The sequence below is a fragment of the Eulemur rufifrons genome, chromosome 5 (assembly GCF_041146395.1).
Source record: "Eulemur rufifrons isolate Redbay chromosome 5, OSU_ERuf_1, whole genome shotgun sequence".
Lineage (NCBI taxonomy): Eukaryota > Metazoa > Chordata > Mammalia > Primates > Lemuridae > Eulemur > Eulemur rufifrons.
The window spans coordinates 48,058,119-48,076,138 of NC_090987.1; the positions used below are offsets into that span (position 1 = coordinate 48,058,119).

At 40.7% G+C, this 18,020-nt stretch overlaps 1 pseudogene; it reads right to left on the reverse strand.

Moving 5' to 3' along the window:
• Nucleotides 1-2,891: 2,891 nt before the first annotated feature.
• On the reverse strand, nt 2,892-4,062 carry LOC138383387 (NAD-dependent protein deacetylase sirtuin-2 pseudogene; annotated as a pseudogene).
• Between the last annotated feature and the right edge of the window lie 13,958 nt (nt 4,063-18,020).

Genomic DNA, 18,020 nt, shown 5'->3' on the forward strand with positions numbered 1-18,020 from the left:
ATGTTTGTATTTATTCCTGCATTTCATCAGTTTTTAATATATGGCTGATTGGTGGCATGTGAGTTTGCATAATGGATTTCCAGTCTGAAAAGAATGATTTTATCATTTTTGCAATTTAAACAACAGACGTAAACATTTTACTTTATGTAGTTGCCAATCCCATATGATGGCAGCAATTTATGCCCACATATGGAAGAAATTCTTCAAATAGCCACCTTACACTTCTGTGTACATATGAAAACCAACTGATTTTTCTCATTATATTTCCGCTCACATAGTTAAATTCTGTTGTGTTTATATCAAAATTTCATAGATCTGTTTATTTACTTTTTTATTTGGGAATTTTTATTTCTATTGACTGAAAACACATTAGAACCTATGCATAAGTTCTGAAGGTTTTAAGATTTACTCCAACCTGTCCTAGTTTCAAATAAATGCCTAAGAGATGACAGGTACAGTTTCTTCTCCACTTTTGTGTGATTTTAAATGGCAAAGACTTAGCTGAGTCAATAATTATAATCACTTCAGTTTATTCAAGAATGTGTGACAACTTTCAAATAGCTATATAATATGGACAGCCATGTCAATACCAGTATCATTGGATATAACTACTGTTCTTAATCACAGGGCTAACTAATTGGTTAGAGAAAAATTTTAATAGACACACAGACTCATTAGTATGGTTAAAGAGGCTATTTTTACTAATTTTATTCTCAGGAATAAACCCCCACAATAAAAAATTTTAAATACCTGTCACCTAAATATTGAAAGAATTTTTGCTTTATCAAGAGTTTTTTAAAAGTTCAATAATCCATAAAAATGAATCATACATTTGCAAACAGAAGAAGGACAAATACCGCACTTCTGCATGCTTCTTAGAGCTTCTCGCCCTCCCATCTCTAGTGCTCTTGGTACACAACTGGGAAAATCGTACCCTCCAGGAAAGTATTAGAGGAAGCTAACATTTTAGGAATAGTTATTCCAAAAAAGTCATAAAGCTGGCTCACTTTTTCCTGCATTGTGCAAAAGAGGACGCCTTTGTTAAGCAGCTCACTTGGGAATATGATTCTTAGAATCATCACTCTTTGAACAAACTGGAATATCAATTCTTTACAATGTATACACAGTATAAACTACCTCACTTGCCTTTCTTGGTAAAGAAAATTAATGGATTTTAACAATTTTTGTTACAAACCGTCCCTGAGTCTTATTATTTAAGTCACTTCAGTTAGCTTTCAATGTGCATTTAATAATATACATTTAATGATGTAAAATATTTTTAGCAAAAGCTTTAAAACCAAAAATACTCCACAACTGTGATCTGTGGTATATTCGGATAGAATTCATGTCCCTTAGTCATTGTCTTGTGTTTCTAACCATGTGGAGATGCAGGTTTTTAGGAGTAGGAATTAATATCTTTTCTTTCTGGTATTTTCCACTGCTATCCCTGTATTTCACTTGACTGGAAAGTATAATAAAGTGAGATTAAAATGTTTCTTCTTCCTAGCAAGCATATTTCAACTATTCTTCACAAATGTTTTAGTTGCCTTAAAAGACTATATATTACGGGATTAAATTGTTCCTCTGACAGGCAGTTTTCAACTGTTTTCCATAAATATGTCACTTAATAAAAAATAATATGACATGGGATTAAAATGTTTTTTCAAGCATTTTCAACAGTTTTACACACTTAATTTAAAATGTAACATCTTAGGCATTTTCCAACTACTTCCTTAAAACTAATATGATTGAAAAATCATATGTCACTGGAAAATGCCAATGTTAAATGTTTTATCCCATCTCAGAAGTTAATATTGATTCTTTTGTCCCATCAGCTTGTATTGTTAAGTAGGATATGTATGTTGCATTTTATCCATAAAAATAAAGAGGAAAAAACCCAAGAACGTGTGAGAAGTCTTCTGTTTGACCAGTCTGGGGACACAGTGGTGCTGATGAAAGTTGAAGGTCTGTGTCTGAGCCCGTCTCTGCCACTTGGGAACCAGACGGTGGTCTTGTGCAAAAGCCACTTGGTGCTATAGCGATGGTGGATGGTTGTGGGTAAAGGATAGACTGAATAAGCAAAGGATCTTTCCTAAATTTGTTTGAGTTTTTGCTTTAGGCAGGTTTTAGTACATGCTTTAAAAAATATACATAAATAAAAGATCTTTTAAATAAATACAGAAAAGACTTAACAAAATTCAATCCCTCTTATGTTTTTTATAAAATTAATATTTTGTCTATCTTATGAAAAAGCAAGAATTAGAAATAAAATGCACAAAGATTAGAAAAGAAAAAATAAAACCATCTGTATTTGTGAATGATATGTTATTTATGTAGAAAATCCTAAGGTATCTTTATTTGTGTGTGTGTGTGTGTGTGTGTGTGTGTGTGGTTTTTCTTTTTAATTTGTCTCCAATAAGCGATGTCTTCTGGCCTCCCCATGTGGGAAGTGGGTCTCAAGTGGAGGGGGCCCAGCACCCACTTGGAGTTGAAGGCAGAGACTAGGGAGCCCTTCAGGCTCAGAGCCGCCCCTCCCTGCTGGGTGTGAGTTATAGGTGGAGGGCCCCCACCCCCGGAGGAGGTTAGATTTGGTATATTTGGCCAGAGGCCCTGGGAATAGTAGAGAGAGTGGGGGGCTCTCAGCTCCCTGTCCTGGGATAGTTAGAAGTTTTGGGGCCCCCTGGGGACAGTTATTAGGGCGCTTTCTCCTTACCCCTGGAGTGGTTAGAGACCATGGACTGTTAGAGACAGGCTGCTCAAGACTTGGCTCTAGATGTTAGAGACTGTTGGGTGGGGGGCAGCTGGGACCCCAGTTTTGGGAGGGAGTGGTTAAGAGATTGGGGGATGTTCTGAGTGCCCCAGACAAGAGCTGCCGGTTAGGGGAGCCAGGGTTGGTTTGGGCTCAGCTGTCCCCGAGAAGCTGGGTGTCCTTCCTGGGAGGTACAGCTGTCACTGGGGTTTCTCCCCTTCTGTGGTGGTCCTGGCCGCCTCCTTGGCAGGCGGTGGGGACTTCCTCTGGGAAGTCGAAGTGGTGGGGTTGGGGGCCCCTGACCCGGACTGGGCATCTATTCTGGCATTCTCCTTCCGAACAAAGTCTTCCAGCTCCTTCTTCCATCCGAGGTCGGCGAGGGCCAGGCAGCCCTGGTCACAGTCACCCAGCCAGGCCACATCCCTGTAGGCCTTCTTGGAGTCAAAGTCCATGCTGCCTCCCAGGCCCAGCATCATTCCCAGGAAAGGGTCCCTCTGGCCGGTCTTCTTGTTGATGAGCAGGCGCGGGGTGGAGCGGGTCGCCTTGCCGATGCGGGATGCAAAGGGCTGCGCCTGCAGGGAGGTGCCCGTGATGATGAGGAGGTCCGCCTTCTGGAAGTCTGACTGCATGCAGGAGAAGAAACGCTCTGGGAGGTTCTCGCCGAAAAATATGATGTCGGGCTTCACCACGCTCTGACATTTCTCACACTTGGGAATCACGTCCGAGAAGATCTTCTCTTTGATGCAGCTCAGCGAGTACTCGCGCCGGCAGAGGGGGCTGATGCAGCGCGACGTGTGGAAGGCGCCGTGGGCCTCCACCAGGTCCCCGGGCTCCAGCCCCGCCACTCGCCCCAGGGTGTCTATGTTCTCGTGTAGCAGCGCAGGAGCCGCCCTTTCTCCTGCAGCGGGCGCGTGAAGTAGTGGCAGACAGTCGGCTTGAACCCTCCGGGATAGAATTCCTTGGCAAGGGCAAAAAAGGGTTCCGGATGTTTCCTGAAGTAGCCAAGCTCGAAGATGGCCTCCGGGTAGGGGAGGTGGCACTTCTCCAGGTTGGCGTAGAGGCCCGTGGACCGAGAGCGGAAGGCGGGGATGCCTGCGGATGTGGAGATTCCAGCTCCCACCATGCAGATGGCTCTGCGACAGCGCTCACTCTGCATGATCGGGCCACCCCTTCCCAGGTCAGCTCGTCCAGCAGACGCTCCTTCGGGGCCCAGGCTAAGCGTCTGGGAGAAGAAATTGCGCAGGAAGTCCATCTCTGCTTCTCCGCCAGCTGCTCCTCCCTCAGTGTCTGAATCTGGGTCGGTCCGACTCAGCCACGGGCGCAGGGCAAGGGCCCTCCGGGCTGTCACCGACCGCTCTGTCTTTATTAGTACTAATAAGATAATTTAGCGAGGTCATGGCACACAAGATTATTATATAAAAATCAATTGTATTTTGATACTAGCAGGAAACAACTGGAAAATAAATTTTTTAAATTTTCAGGTATCATCAAAAACCACAAAACACTTATGAATACATTCAACAAAATATATGCAAAACATGGCTGCTAAAATCTACAAAGTATATTTGTAGGAATTAAAGGGTAACTAAATAAGCATATAGATTATACCATGTTTTTGGATGGGGTGAGATGGATAAAAGAATTGGCTTGATATCAGTTCTCTACAAATAAAGCTATAGATTCGATGCAATCCCAATTATAACATCAGTAGGGTTTTTTGGCAGATATAGTGAAATTTGGTAGATATAATAAAATTTATAAGGAAATGCAAAGGATCTAGAATATGTAAAGTTAATCATGTAAAAAAAGAGCAAAGTTGGAGGACATGGATTGAGTGACTTCGAGACTTACTGTAAAGCTACAGCTATCAGAACAGTAAGTATGATGGAGAATGAAGATTAACAAGTGCATGAATGAAACAGAATAGAGAGCACAGAAGCAGGCACCCATTTATATGGTCATTTTATTTTCAACGTAGGTACTAAAGCAACCCAATGGGGAAAGGAAACTTCAACAGATGGCACTAGAACAACTAGATATCTATATGGAAAAAAAAAAGTTGACTCATATAATATACAAAAATTCATCCAAAATGGTCATAGAGTTAACAATAAAACCTAAAACCATGAGATTTTCAAAAGAAAACAAAGAATAGCTTTGGAGTTAGGAGTAGGCAAAGATTTCTTAGGAACAAAAAGCAACACACAAAATTTATAAATTGGACTTCAATGAAATTTTTAAATGCTGCTTATTCAAAGAGATCATTAAGAAATCAAATGAGCAAACCACAGATTAAGGGGGGAAATATCTGTAAAACATGTTTGAAAAGGAACTGATATTCAGGATACATAAAAAAACTCATAGAAAGACAATCCAATTTCAACATGGATGTAAGACTTGAATAGACACTTCCCAAAAGAAGATGTGTAAATCGCCAATAAACACTTGAGAAAATGTTCAACATCATGAGGCATTGGGGAAAGGCAAATTAAAACCACAATGAGATGCCTGCCACTACATGCCCACCAGAACCATTAATATTGAAAGGACTGATGATTACAAGTGTGGAAGAACCAGAGCTCTTAGACACTGTTACTGGCTGTGTAAAATGGTACAAGACACTTTGGGAAAGGGTCTAGCAGAGTCTTATGAAATTAATCACACAACTACCCATAACTCAGCAATTCTAAGTACCCCGTTTCACAAAAACACTTGTATAAGGATATTCATAGCTGTGGTATTTATAATATTCAAAAACTGAGAGCATTTCAAGTGCCATTAACTGTGGTATATTTATACAATGCAACATTACTCAGCAATAAAAAGGCAACAACATGAATGAATCTCAGAAACATTACGCTGAGTGAAAGAAGCCAGACCAAAAGACCACATGCTGTACTATTCCATCTCTATGAAATGCTAGGACAGGAAAAGCTAAACAATGGTGGGAGGGAGGAGCCAGAACAGCAGGTGCTTCAGTGGGGTGGTTTGGCGACTGACTGGAAGCTGCTCGAGGGACCTTTCTGAGGATTGGAAACATTTTATGTCTGCACTGTCCTGTACAGGTCCATGGGCCACACGGGTCTGTTAAGCATTTGAAATACGACTAGTCTGAGTTGAGATGTGTCCTATGTATAAAACACACACCAGACTTTGAGGACTTAATAAGGAAAAAAGAGTGTAAAATGTCTCATTAGTGATATTTTAATATCGATCATGTGTTATGATATTTGAGAAAATTGGCTTAGCTAATATATTAGTAAAATAAATTTTAGCAGTTTCCTTTTACTTTCTAATGTGGCTACTAGAAAATTTATAAATGTGGTTTGCTTTATACTTCTATCGGAAAGTACTGTTCTATATTTTGGTAGGTGTTTGGCTTATACAGATGTATGCATTTGCCAAAACTCAGTGAATGATCCTATGGAACCGAATAGGAAACCCAGAAATAAATCCACACATTTACAGTCAACTCATTTTTGACAAAGGTGCCAAGAACATACACTGGTGAAAGGACACCCTCTTCAATGAATGGTGCTGGGAAAACTAGATATCCATGCACAGAAGAATGAAATTAGGCCCCATCTCTTACCATATATAAAAATAAAATAAAAATGGATTAAAGATTTAAATGTAAGAGCTGAAACTATTAGAAGAAAACATTGGGGAAACACCACAGGACATTGGTCTGGGTAAAGATTTTTAGAGTAAGACCTCAAAAGCACAGGTAACAAAAGCAAAAATTGACAAATGGGATTACATCAAGCTAAAAAGTTTCTACACAGCAAAGGAAACAATCAGCAGAATGAAGAGACAATCTACAGAATGGGAGAAAATATTTTCAAACTACCCATCCAACAAGAGATTAATAACCAGAAAATATGAAGAACTCAATAGGAAAAAAAATAATTCAATTAAAAAACGAGCAAAAGACGTGAATACACATTTCTCAAAAGAAGACATACAAATGGCCAACAGGTACATGAAAAAATGTTCAACATCACTAATCATCAGTAAAACGCAGATCAAAACCATGAGATATCACCTCACCCCAGTTAAAATTGCTATTACCAAAAAGACAGAAAAGAACAGATGCTGGTGAGGATGCAGAGAAAAGGGAATATTGGCCAGGCGCGGTGGCTCACGCCTGTAATCCTAGCACTCTGGGAGGCCGAGGTGGGCGGATCGTTTGAGCTCAGGAGTTCGAGACCAGCCTGAGCAAGAGCGAGACCCCATCTCTACTAAAAATAGAAAGAAATTATATGGACAGCTAAAAATATATATAGAAAAAATTAGCCGGGCATGGTGGCACATGCCTGTAGTCCCAGCTACTCGGGAGGCTGAGACAGGAGGATCGCTTGAGCTCAGGAGTTTGAGGTTGCTGTGAGCTAGGCTAACGCCACGGCACTCACTCTAGCCTGGGCAACAGAGTGAGACTCTGTCTCAAAAAAAAAAAAAAAAAAAAAAGAAAAGGAAATATTCATACATTGTTAGTAGGAATACAAATTAGTACAGCCATGATGGATCCTCAAAAGATCAAAAATAGATGTACCATATGACCCAGCAATCCTACCACTGGGTATATATTCAAAAGAAAGAAAATCAGTATATGGAAGATATATATCCACACTCTCATGTTTATTGTAGCACTATTCACAATAGCCAAAATAGGGAATCAACCTAAGTGTCCATCAATGGATTAATGGTAAAGAAAATGTGGTTTATATCAACAATGGAATATTATTCAGCCATAAAAAATGAAATCCTGTCATAACTGGAAGCCATTATGTTAAGAGAAATAAGCCAAGCACAGAAAGATAAATATTGCATGTTTTCACTCATATGTGGGAGCTAAAAAACAATTGACTTCATGGAGATAGAGAGTAGAATGATGGTTACCAGTGGCTGGGAGGGGTAGTGGGTAGAGAGGATATCGAGAGGTTGGTTAACAGACACAGAAATACAGTTAGTGTGACAATAATTAACAAGAATTTATAGTATATTTCAAAATAGCTAGAAGTGAAGATTTGGAATTTTTCCAACACAAAGAAATGATAAATGAGGTGATGGATATCCCAATTACCCTGCTTTGATCATTACACATTGTATGCATATATCAAAAAAATGTGTACCCCATATGTACAACTATTATGTATCAATTTTTAAAAAAGAAACAGTGAATGTTCATTTAAGATTTATGCATTTCATTATATGTAAATATTACTTCAAAAGAAAAAAATCTGCAAATAATACATAAATATTGAACTTTAGGGAATAATACACACGCTGAAATATTTCAAAGGAAGTATACTGATGTCTGCAATTTATTTTTAAATATGTTTAAAAATAAGATAGATTGATGAATGGATAATGATAGATCAATGGATAGATATGTACCAGACCAAATATAGTAAAATATTTATGGTAGAATGGTATTGGGTATAGCAGTCAATGCAATATTCTCTATCCTTGAAATTTTTCATAATAGAATTTTGAAAAAAGAATCCTAACAATGAATATTATGCTTAAATGGTGATATATTAAACATTTTCTTCCTAAGCCAATGGTTCTCAACTAAGGATGATTTTGCACCAAGAAGATATTTGGCAATATCTGCAAGCAGATATCATCTCCAGAGTTTCTTGTTCTGGAAGAGTAACTTATCATCCCACTGGGAATGAGAAGATACTACTGGCCTCTAGTGGGCAAGAAGCCAGGGATGCTGCTGAACAAGCTACAGTGCACAAGACAGCCGCATAACAAAGAATTATCTTGCCCTGAAATCACAAACAAGACAAGAGTAGCTGCTTTTTCTATTTCTATTCAGTGCCATACAAGGAATCCTAGCTAGTGTAGTAAGTCAAGAAAAAGAAAACGCAAAAAGTGTTGAAAGGAAGAAGAAAAACTATTTAATTTGCAGGGAATATGACTATAGAATCACATAAAGAAAATCCTAAGGAATCTAAAGTTAAAATTACTAGAATTAATAAGAACCTTTAGCAATATCACAGGATAGGTCAATCACATAAATCAATTGTGTTCTGCATATTAGCCAAAGACAACTGGCAAATAAAATTATAAAAGCAATACCACTGGGGGGGAGGGGATGGGCATATACATACATAATGAGTGCAATGCACACCATCTGGGGGATGGACACGCTTGCAGCTCTGATTTGGGGAGGGGGACAAGGGCAATATACGTGACCTAAACTTTTGTACCCCCATAATATGCTGAAATTAAAAAAAAAAGCAATACCGCTTACAACAGCATCAAAAAACATAAAATACCTAAAAATAAATTTAATGAAATATGTGTAGAACCTAATTAATAAAAACCACAAACATTTCCAAGAGAAATTAAATAAGAACTAAGTAAATGGAGAAATAGTCCATGTTCATGGATTGGAAGACTCAATATTGTTAAGATGTGAATTCTCCACAAATGGATCTATAGATACAATGATATTCTAATCAAAATCCTAGCAGTCTTTTTTTTTTTTTTGTAGAAATTGTGAAGCTGATTTGAAATTTACATGAAAATTCAAAGGATTTTAATAGTCAAGCAATCTTGAGGAAAACAATAAAGTTGGAGGACTTATTACTTGTTCAAGACTTATTACAAAGCTACAATAATCAATACAGTGTGGTATCGGTATAAAGATAAGCAAAAAGATCAGTGGAACAGACTAGAATTGAGAAACAGACGCATACATATATACAGTCAGCTGATTTTTCACAAACTGCCAAGGCAATTCAGTGGTGAATGGGACGTCTTTTTAAAATACAATGCTGTAATTAATGAGTGTAATGGTTAATTTCAGGTGTCAACTTGACTGGATTGAGGGACAAATAGATGGCTGATGCAGCATTGCTTCCGGGTATATCTGTGAGGGTGTTTCCAGAGAAGATTGGCCTGGCGGTCAGTGGGCTGAGAGAGGAAGACCTGCCTTCCACGTGGGTGGGCACCATCTCATTGGGGCCTGGCTGGGATGAACTGGCCGGAGAGGGATTCTCTCTCTCTGCTCTCTCTTCCTTCCAGAGCAGGATGCCTGTTCTCCTCCTGCCGTTGGAGATCAGCCTCCAGGTTCTTCCACTTCTGAACTCTGAGGCCCCAGTGGCCTCCTTGGGGCTCTTGGACTTTCAGCTTTGGGCTGGGGCCTGTGCTGTGTGTGTCCCTGGTTCTGAGACTTCCAGCTGAGCCATGCTATGGGTTTCTCTGCTGCTTCAGGTTGCACAGGGCCTATCTTGGGACTTCTCCACTTCTGTGCCCTGATAAATCCCCTCTTATATATCCTGTTGGTTCTATCTCTCTGGAGAAGCCTTATACACTCGGATATCGCTTTGGGGCAAAAAAAAAACAAAAAAACAAAAAAAAATGGACCTTGACCCCTATATCAAAAAATACAAAATGTGCAAGTTGGATCACAGACCTAAATGTGAAAGCTAAAAGTACGAGTATTCCAGAAGAAAACTTTGGAGAATATCTTTATGATTTTGGAGTATGCAAGATTTCTCAGATAATGTTACTGGATGTTTTCTCAATCCCAAAGGTCACTTCAAAACATTATTTATTTAACAATAACATATACAAGCAGATTGAAAAAAATCAAGAGTTTGGGCAGTGCTGGGGTCCCCCTTGGATTTTTTTTTTTTTTTTTTTTTTTTGTAAATCTTCCTCACAGCAAATTAAACCTTCTCTGAATATCTTCAGACAAAAATTGGATGGGGATGAGAAACAAGAAGAATGGGAGGCAGGTGCTTTTGAAAAGTCTGACCTGAGCTTAACTCTTAAGTACATGTATACTCTTACAATTTTTGTACTAACTTGTACCTAACCAAAATTCATTCTGTGCATTTGCTCTGCAATCCAGTACCATTATTTTTTTGGTGTCATTGTGCAGCTGCAGGCCTGTGCTGGAGCATAGCTCATGTCCTTAGACCAGTACCAGTCCGTGGCCTGTTAGGAACCAGGCAGCACAGCAGGAGGTGAGCAGCGGGCAGGCAAGCGAAGCTTCATCTGTATTTACAGCCGCTCCCCATCACTGGCATCACCACCTTAGCTCCACCTCCTGTCAGATCAGCACTGGCATCAGATTCTCATAGGAGCACAAACCCTACTGTCACCACATGCGAGGGATCTAGGTTGTGGGCTCCTTATGAGAATCTAATGCCTGATGATCTGAGGTGGAGCTGAGGCGGTGATGTTGGCCCTGGTGAGTAACTGCAAATGAAGATTATCATTAGCAGAGAGGTTTGACTGCACAATAAATGTACATTGAATCATCCCAAAACTATCCCCCCTGCTGGTCCATGGAAAAATTGTCTTCCATGAAACCATGGTTTGGGACTGGTTTGGGACTGCTGCCTTAGATGACAGATGCTTCTCTACCATCACTGAGCTCCCCTCACTGCATCTGACTCCACACCACCCTGGGAGCCAATCCAATCACATAATAATGGTCTGCACATGTAAGTACCAAAATCAATAAGATCCCATCAGTAATAGTGAACTCACCAATCTAAAAATCTATTGCCAAAAAGGGTCGTGGAAGCTATTTTATGGTTTCATGAATTTTTCATGTTGCAACTTTTTGTTTTAGAGGAGTAATTTAGTTTGGTTTAAACAACAGACGGTTTGCAAATAGTTACAGTGTGATCCATTTCTAACAAGTAATCTGCAGTTATTCTGTTCTCAATAAGATTATCAGCTACCTTATCTCTAACACTATAACTCTTGATTCAGCAATGAAATAGTTCAAGAAGTATGATCTAGCGATGCAGATAAACACATAATATACCGAACATAAAAACTTAGCATCCTCTACATCAACTTAGCAAATTAATATCACTCCATAGCATTTTGTCAATAGTTGTAGGAAAAAAGACTTTCAAACAATAAGGAATCCCAGGATGTCATTCTTAGCCACCTCTATGTGAAGGAGTATAGGAATTTACAAATTTCAAGAGTTCTCTTGGTCACAACACCAAATAGCAGTCACCAGTTCATCATTTGGACACTGTGTAAAATAATTGAGCAAAGATTTCAAACTGCTCATCTGAAGCAAGGCAGGGCCAGGTGCAGTTGTCATCCTCCTTAGCAATTCAAACGGAGGGGAATTATTCTCATTGGTCTTTCTGTGCCCGCTACAGCCAGATTCTCATGTCAATACATTGCACCTCCTATTGAGTTGAGGAAAAGCCCAGTTACAGGAGGAAAAGTTGACAAAAACCGTGGTTTAAAAGCATACACATGCATCATAAGATTTGCCATTTATTTACTAAAAGCAATGCTCTCCAACCAACATTTTATCTTCACCAGGTTCCCAGGGGAAGGGCACTAGAAAGTTCACCTAAAGTCAGATTTCCATAGAGATGGAGAAGGATTATGTTAAAGTTTTATTTACAGAACAACCCACTTAACACACAGCTATACAAAGAGATACACACATAAGCATCAGGATGTGGTTTTTTCAAGGGAACAGTAATTTCCCTTTTATCTCTTGACCAATCCAATTACCTTATGTCCAACTAATCTTAATAGGACTCTACTATTTTTATCTTGGCAATTACAGGCATATTTACATCAAATAATAGTACATGATAATGTTTAAAACATCAAATCATAGTACAGCATAATTTTCATGCTTTTCAAGTCATGCTCCATTTATTTCTTAAAATAAACTTTATAGTTTATATTTATGGTATATAACATGATGTTATAAAATACACACACATATATATACACATAGTAAAATAATTACTGTAGTGGAACAAATTAACAAATCCATCATCTCACATTTCTCACATTATCCCCACCCCCCCTCCGGCCCCTGTGGCAAGAGCAGCTATAATCTACTCATTTAGCAAAAATCCTGAAGACAATACACTATTATTTACTACAGTCCTCACCTCGCCATTCCGTCTCTAGATTTGTTCTTCCTACATACTTGCTACTTTGTATCCTTTGACCCTGTTGCTAAACTAGGTTAGCACAAGTGTCCCTTTTAACACTTTTTAAACTTAGTATGTTTCAAATTGGATTTTAAAATCCTTATGTCAAAATCCATTCCATTCATATTTTAAAATAAAATTCCGTTAACAGCAACTTTATCTTTTTAGTTCCTCAAGTCAAAAATCTTGGAGTCCACTTGACAACTGTCCTCTTGTCACATCCCACGTCAGCCCATTGGCGAGTGTGAACGCACACGCATAAAGAACACAGGTGTGCCCGGGCTCTTCTGGCAAGCACTGTTAAAGATTTAGACTCTGTCACTTCCTGCCTCTTAAACAGCTTGCCTTTAATTATGATAGATAACTTTATTCGGCTTTCTCGGTATCTGGCACTAGACGGCTGCAGAGGATCTTGATTCCACTCCAAATCCTTTGGCTGAAGCAGTCTGAGCTGCGTGGGGGAGCGATGGTGGTGGTGGTGGCGGTGGTGGCGGTGGTGGCGGCGGTGGTGGTATCCTGTCGTCATTGCTGCTGCCTTAGCCGTCTTATTGTGGAAACTCTCCAGCGGACAGAGGGAATAGAGGTGCTTCAGATCGTCCCCCTACCTGGGGACAGTGGGGTGGCAGTGGAGATCAGGCTCCCGCAGCCCCCAGGCCCCGCCCAGGGCGTGGGGAGGGGGCGGGCAGGGCCTCCGGCCCCCGCAGCTGGGGCGCGCCCGGGTGCCCGGGAGCCAGGGGGTGGGCGCCGTCTTGGGGCCTCGCTGCCTAGACTGGGTCCTAAACGTGGGCACGGAGAGCTTCCGGCCCACAGCTGTCGCGTGCAGCCCAAAGGGCGTCCTGGTCTTCATCAAGACTAGGTGTGGAGCGGGGAACATCTCTTTTTGAGTCCTTCTCGCTCTCGCTCGCTCTCTCTCACCGTAAATAGTTTTGAACCTGAACGAGCCCGTCCTTCAGGTGGATCCCACGTGGCTACCTGGGCCTACATTTTAAATGCTGACACACAGCCCCTTGCTGACGAGCGGTCACGCAGGCACTCTGAGCTCCCGGAGAACCCACACCTCTGTCAGCTCTGGGACTTGCAGAGCTCCCCTGAACCAACCAATGAGAGCTAACAGTTTGAATCATTCACTCGCATAAACAGACCTGATTGGGAACCTGGCCGGGAACTTTCACTATGAAACCGGAACCCTTCTTTTGGTCTCTGGAAGACACCCTCCTTTGACGGCTATGTCTCCCAGTTTGCAAACTGGTCACTGGAATAAAGTCTCTTTCCTCCAAATTCCTTCGCAGAGAACTTTTGTTCACACACCCCACATACAAAAATGCCTTCCATACAGTTAATTTTCTTCCCCAGAGGCAGCTCCCGGCTTTCGGCACCGAGAATGGACACTAAATGATAACCAAGCCCAGGTGCCCTCGCCCCAGCCCCCGACCTTGACCTTTCTTTCTTGGTGGATCCAATTACTAGGTATGGAAGGGTGACGGAAACTGTCCTCGTGTGATACAGTTTCTTGCCCTATTACAATATGGTATTTTTTCTGTTTCATGGCTAATGAAGCTGTCATTCCCAGGTGCCCAGTTAGTTGATAGCTTCAAGGGCATACTTGGGTTATCTATTCCTATGTTTTTGGCTAGGAAATGCCTGCTGTCCCCTTCTGGCCATCCTGGAAGGTTCTGCCCCTGAGCTGGATCACAATCTCTTCCATTGGATTCTCCTGGAACCTTGCTTGCTGTACCAAATCAGCAAGGCATTATCTCTATTCCAGAGATCTCTGCAAAATGTGGTTTGACAGCCAAGTACACAAGCAGATGGAAAACAAACAGGCGCTCCAGGGATGCTGGGGCCCCGTAAGAGACACCATCTCTCTTCTTCCCAGCAGTAAATTACACCTTCCCTGACCATCCAGACAGAAATTGGGAAGGGGTGTGTGGGAAGGGGGCGCTCTTGAAAGGTTCGTATGAATTTTATTAACTAACAATCACTTGCCTACTCTTACAGATGTCATCTTATTTATGAACTTTTCTGTTATAACATACAGCATATATAGAATATGCAAATAACTCTAACAACACAATAATGAAAAAGACAACTCAATCTTTTTAATGGGCAAAAGCCTTAAACTAACACTTCGTGGAAGTATAGAAATAGTCAACATAGATAAAAAGGTACTCAACAGTCATCAGTAATCAGGGGAAAAGTAATTAAATACTACATAATCACAAGGACACTCAATATTGAAAAGAGATATAATACTAAGTGTTGACAAGGATATGGAGCAACTGGTATTCTCATACCCTGTTGATGGGAGTATAAAACAGTAGAACCACTTTGGAAAACTGGCAATATACTATAAAAGTATATATGCCTATCCTATAACCTAGAAATTCAACTCCTAGGGTATTTCCTAAGAGAAATAAAAACACATATCTACACAAATACTTGTACAAGAAAGTTCATTACAGTTTTATTTATAATGGACAAAATTTGGAGAAGGGTTAAACACATGTAGTTAATTCATATAATGGAGTACTACTCAACAATATAAAGGAAGGAATTTAAAATACATGCAACAATATGAATTTCAAAAACATGCTGCATGAAAAATAGTCCAAGATGAAAGAGTCCCTACTGACAAAGATTCTTCTTGACCTAACTCTACTAAAGTTCCTCTAAGCCCTCAAGGCCCTAATTTTGGACTGTGTAGGTGGCCCATTTAGTCTAGTTCTAGCAAGAATCCTGTTGGGCTAGTTTAGCCAAAATCCCCCACCACTGATTTCTGATCAAATTCCTCATCCCCACCCTCCACGTCCTATCAATCTACCTTCAGCCTGCCTTCAGCAACAATCCTACAGGGTCTCTCTAACAAGAATCTCCCTAGCCTGGAAGTAATTTTCCATCCACTGAGCCCTACCCTGCTCCTTGGCTACAAATCCTCACTTTTCCTTGTTGTATTTGGAGTTGAGTTCAATCTTTCCCCACTATTATAAAACCCATTACAGTAGTTCCCCTGAATAAAGTCTGCCTTACTGTCTTTAATGAATATTGTGAATAATTTTTCTTTTAAAATACTACATGATTTCACTACACATATGTAATTCAACAGCAGGAAAAACTAATCTATGGAGATAGACATCAGAAAAGTGGGCCCCTTGGAGAAGGGACTGACTGGGCATGGGCATGCAGTAGTGCTGTGGGACACCCTCCCAACCCCCCACCTGGAGTCAGGCCCAGCCTTTTTTGATCCCTTTCCTCTCCCATTGCTCTACAGCAGGGCCCTCTGCCTCAGCCAGGCAGGTCAGATCTGCCATGTCCCCAGCACCTGCCCCATCTCCAAGAGTCCCCTTCCCATGTGCTAGCACTGTGCAAACCAGGCCATTATTCCATGAGTGCTGCCATTACACATTCTGCAGAGCCTGGTTACAGTGCCCTTCTTCTTTTTAAAAATTTATTTCAATAGATTTGGGGGTACAAGTTGAATTCTGTTACATGGATATATTGTATAGTGGTGAAGTCTGGGCTTTTAGTGTATCCCTCACCCAAATACTGTAGACTGTACCCCATAGGTAATTTTTCATTTCTCACCCCCTTCCACCCTCCCCCCATTTAAGTCCCCACTGTCTGGTATACCACTCTGTGTGTCCTTATATAGCCATAGCTTAGCTCCCACTTGTAAGTGAGAACATGCAGCTCCTGAGTTACTTCACTTAGGATAGTGCTCTCAGTTCCACCCAAGTTGTACAATGGCCTTCTTAACATCTGCCCATACCATTCTACCCCCTTGCACTACAAGTTAGCCCTTGACTTTATAGTGTTTTAAGGTGAAAACATATATGCCTGTGGATTCCAGCAATTTTCATAAAGTATGTTCTCCGTTTTCCCCTCAACATACAGTCTACTTAATTGATATTTGTTGACAAATGGATGTTCAACATTTAGTCATGCATCCTTCCTAAATACCATGAATTGTGTTAGAGACAGCTGTGTGGACCGACCAAATGGCCTTGTTGGTGAAGACCCATTTGTTAGGCCCCATCCTCCAGGCCCAAGAAGGAATCTTTGTTTTCAGGAGATTTGAAATGAAATGCAGTTACTCCTGGCCCTCCTATGGTATTTCTCTGGACATATTCAAGGGGCCGACACACAATAGAAGGGCCCAAGAAAACTGTAATTAAATACAACTTTTGTTTCTCTGCTCCTTTTCTTTTGAAATGTGGGAGAGTACCACTCACTGGCACCCTTGCTTCCTCCAAGACACATTTCCACTCTAGGAGCTTATGAGAAGACAGCCAGCCTGCTTGCAATGTCAGCATCAACGAGAATTATCAGTTGTCTTAGTCCATCTGTGTTACTATAAAGGAATACCTGAGGGTGGGTAACTTATAAAGAAAAGAGGTTTATTTGGCCTACGGTTCTGCAGGCTGAACCTGCTCCTGGTGAGGGCCTCAGGCTGCTTCTACTCATGGTAGAAGGTGAAGGGAAGCCAGTGTGTGCACAGGTCACATGGCAAGACAGGAAACAAGAGAGGAGGTGGTGCCAGGCTCTCCTTAACAATCAGCTCTCAAGGGAACTAACAGAGCAAGAACTTGTTCATTACCTGAGAACAGCACTAAGCCATTCATGAGGGATCCACCCCCATGACCCAGACACCTCCTACCCCGCCCCACCTCCAACACTGGGGATTAAGTTTCAACATGCAGTTCAAAGGGTCAAATATCCAAACAACAGCATCAACCAAAGTTAAAGCTGCAGGGAAATTGGAAGAAAAACTGGCAAGATGAAAAAAGATTTAGTGAAAAATACAACACATTAGAGAATAAAAAGGGCAGTCTATAGGGTTCAATTCTAATTGATCATATGTTTTTGCATAATTGATTAACCAATTGATTAACTAATTGGTTAATTTTTATTTTATTGAAGATTGTATTGAGGATTTTCACGTCTAGGCCCAAAAGTAAAATTTGTCTAAAACTGTCTTATGATTTCCTTACCTTGTTTTGGAGTCAAGGTTATACCAGCCTTGTTAAATGGGTAGTAGGGTAAGGTAGGTTTTGTCTTTTTGGAAATAGTGCATTAAGTTTTTGAGGCGTAGACGGAAGAGGCTGCCAAGGGGTATGAGGAAACTTTCAGAGGTGAAGGGAATGTTCATTATCACAAATGTGGTAATGCTTGCAGTGGTGTATACATATGCCCAAACCCATGAAATTGTACACTTAAATATGCAGAGTTTATTGTATGTCAATTATACTTCAATAAAGCTGTTTTTTAAAGAACCTCACAACTTAGTTGTGGGATCTGTGCTTGGGCTCTGAAATTTGGTG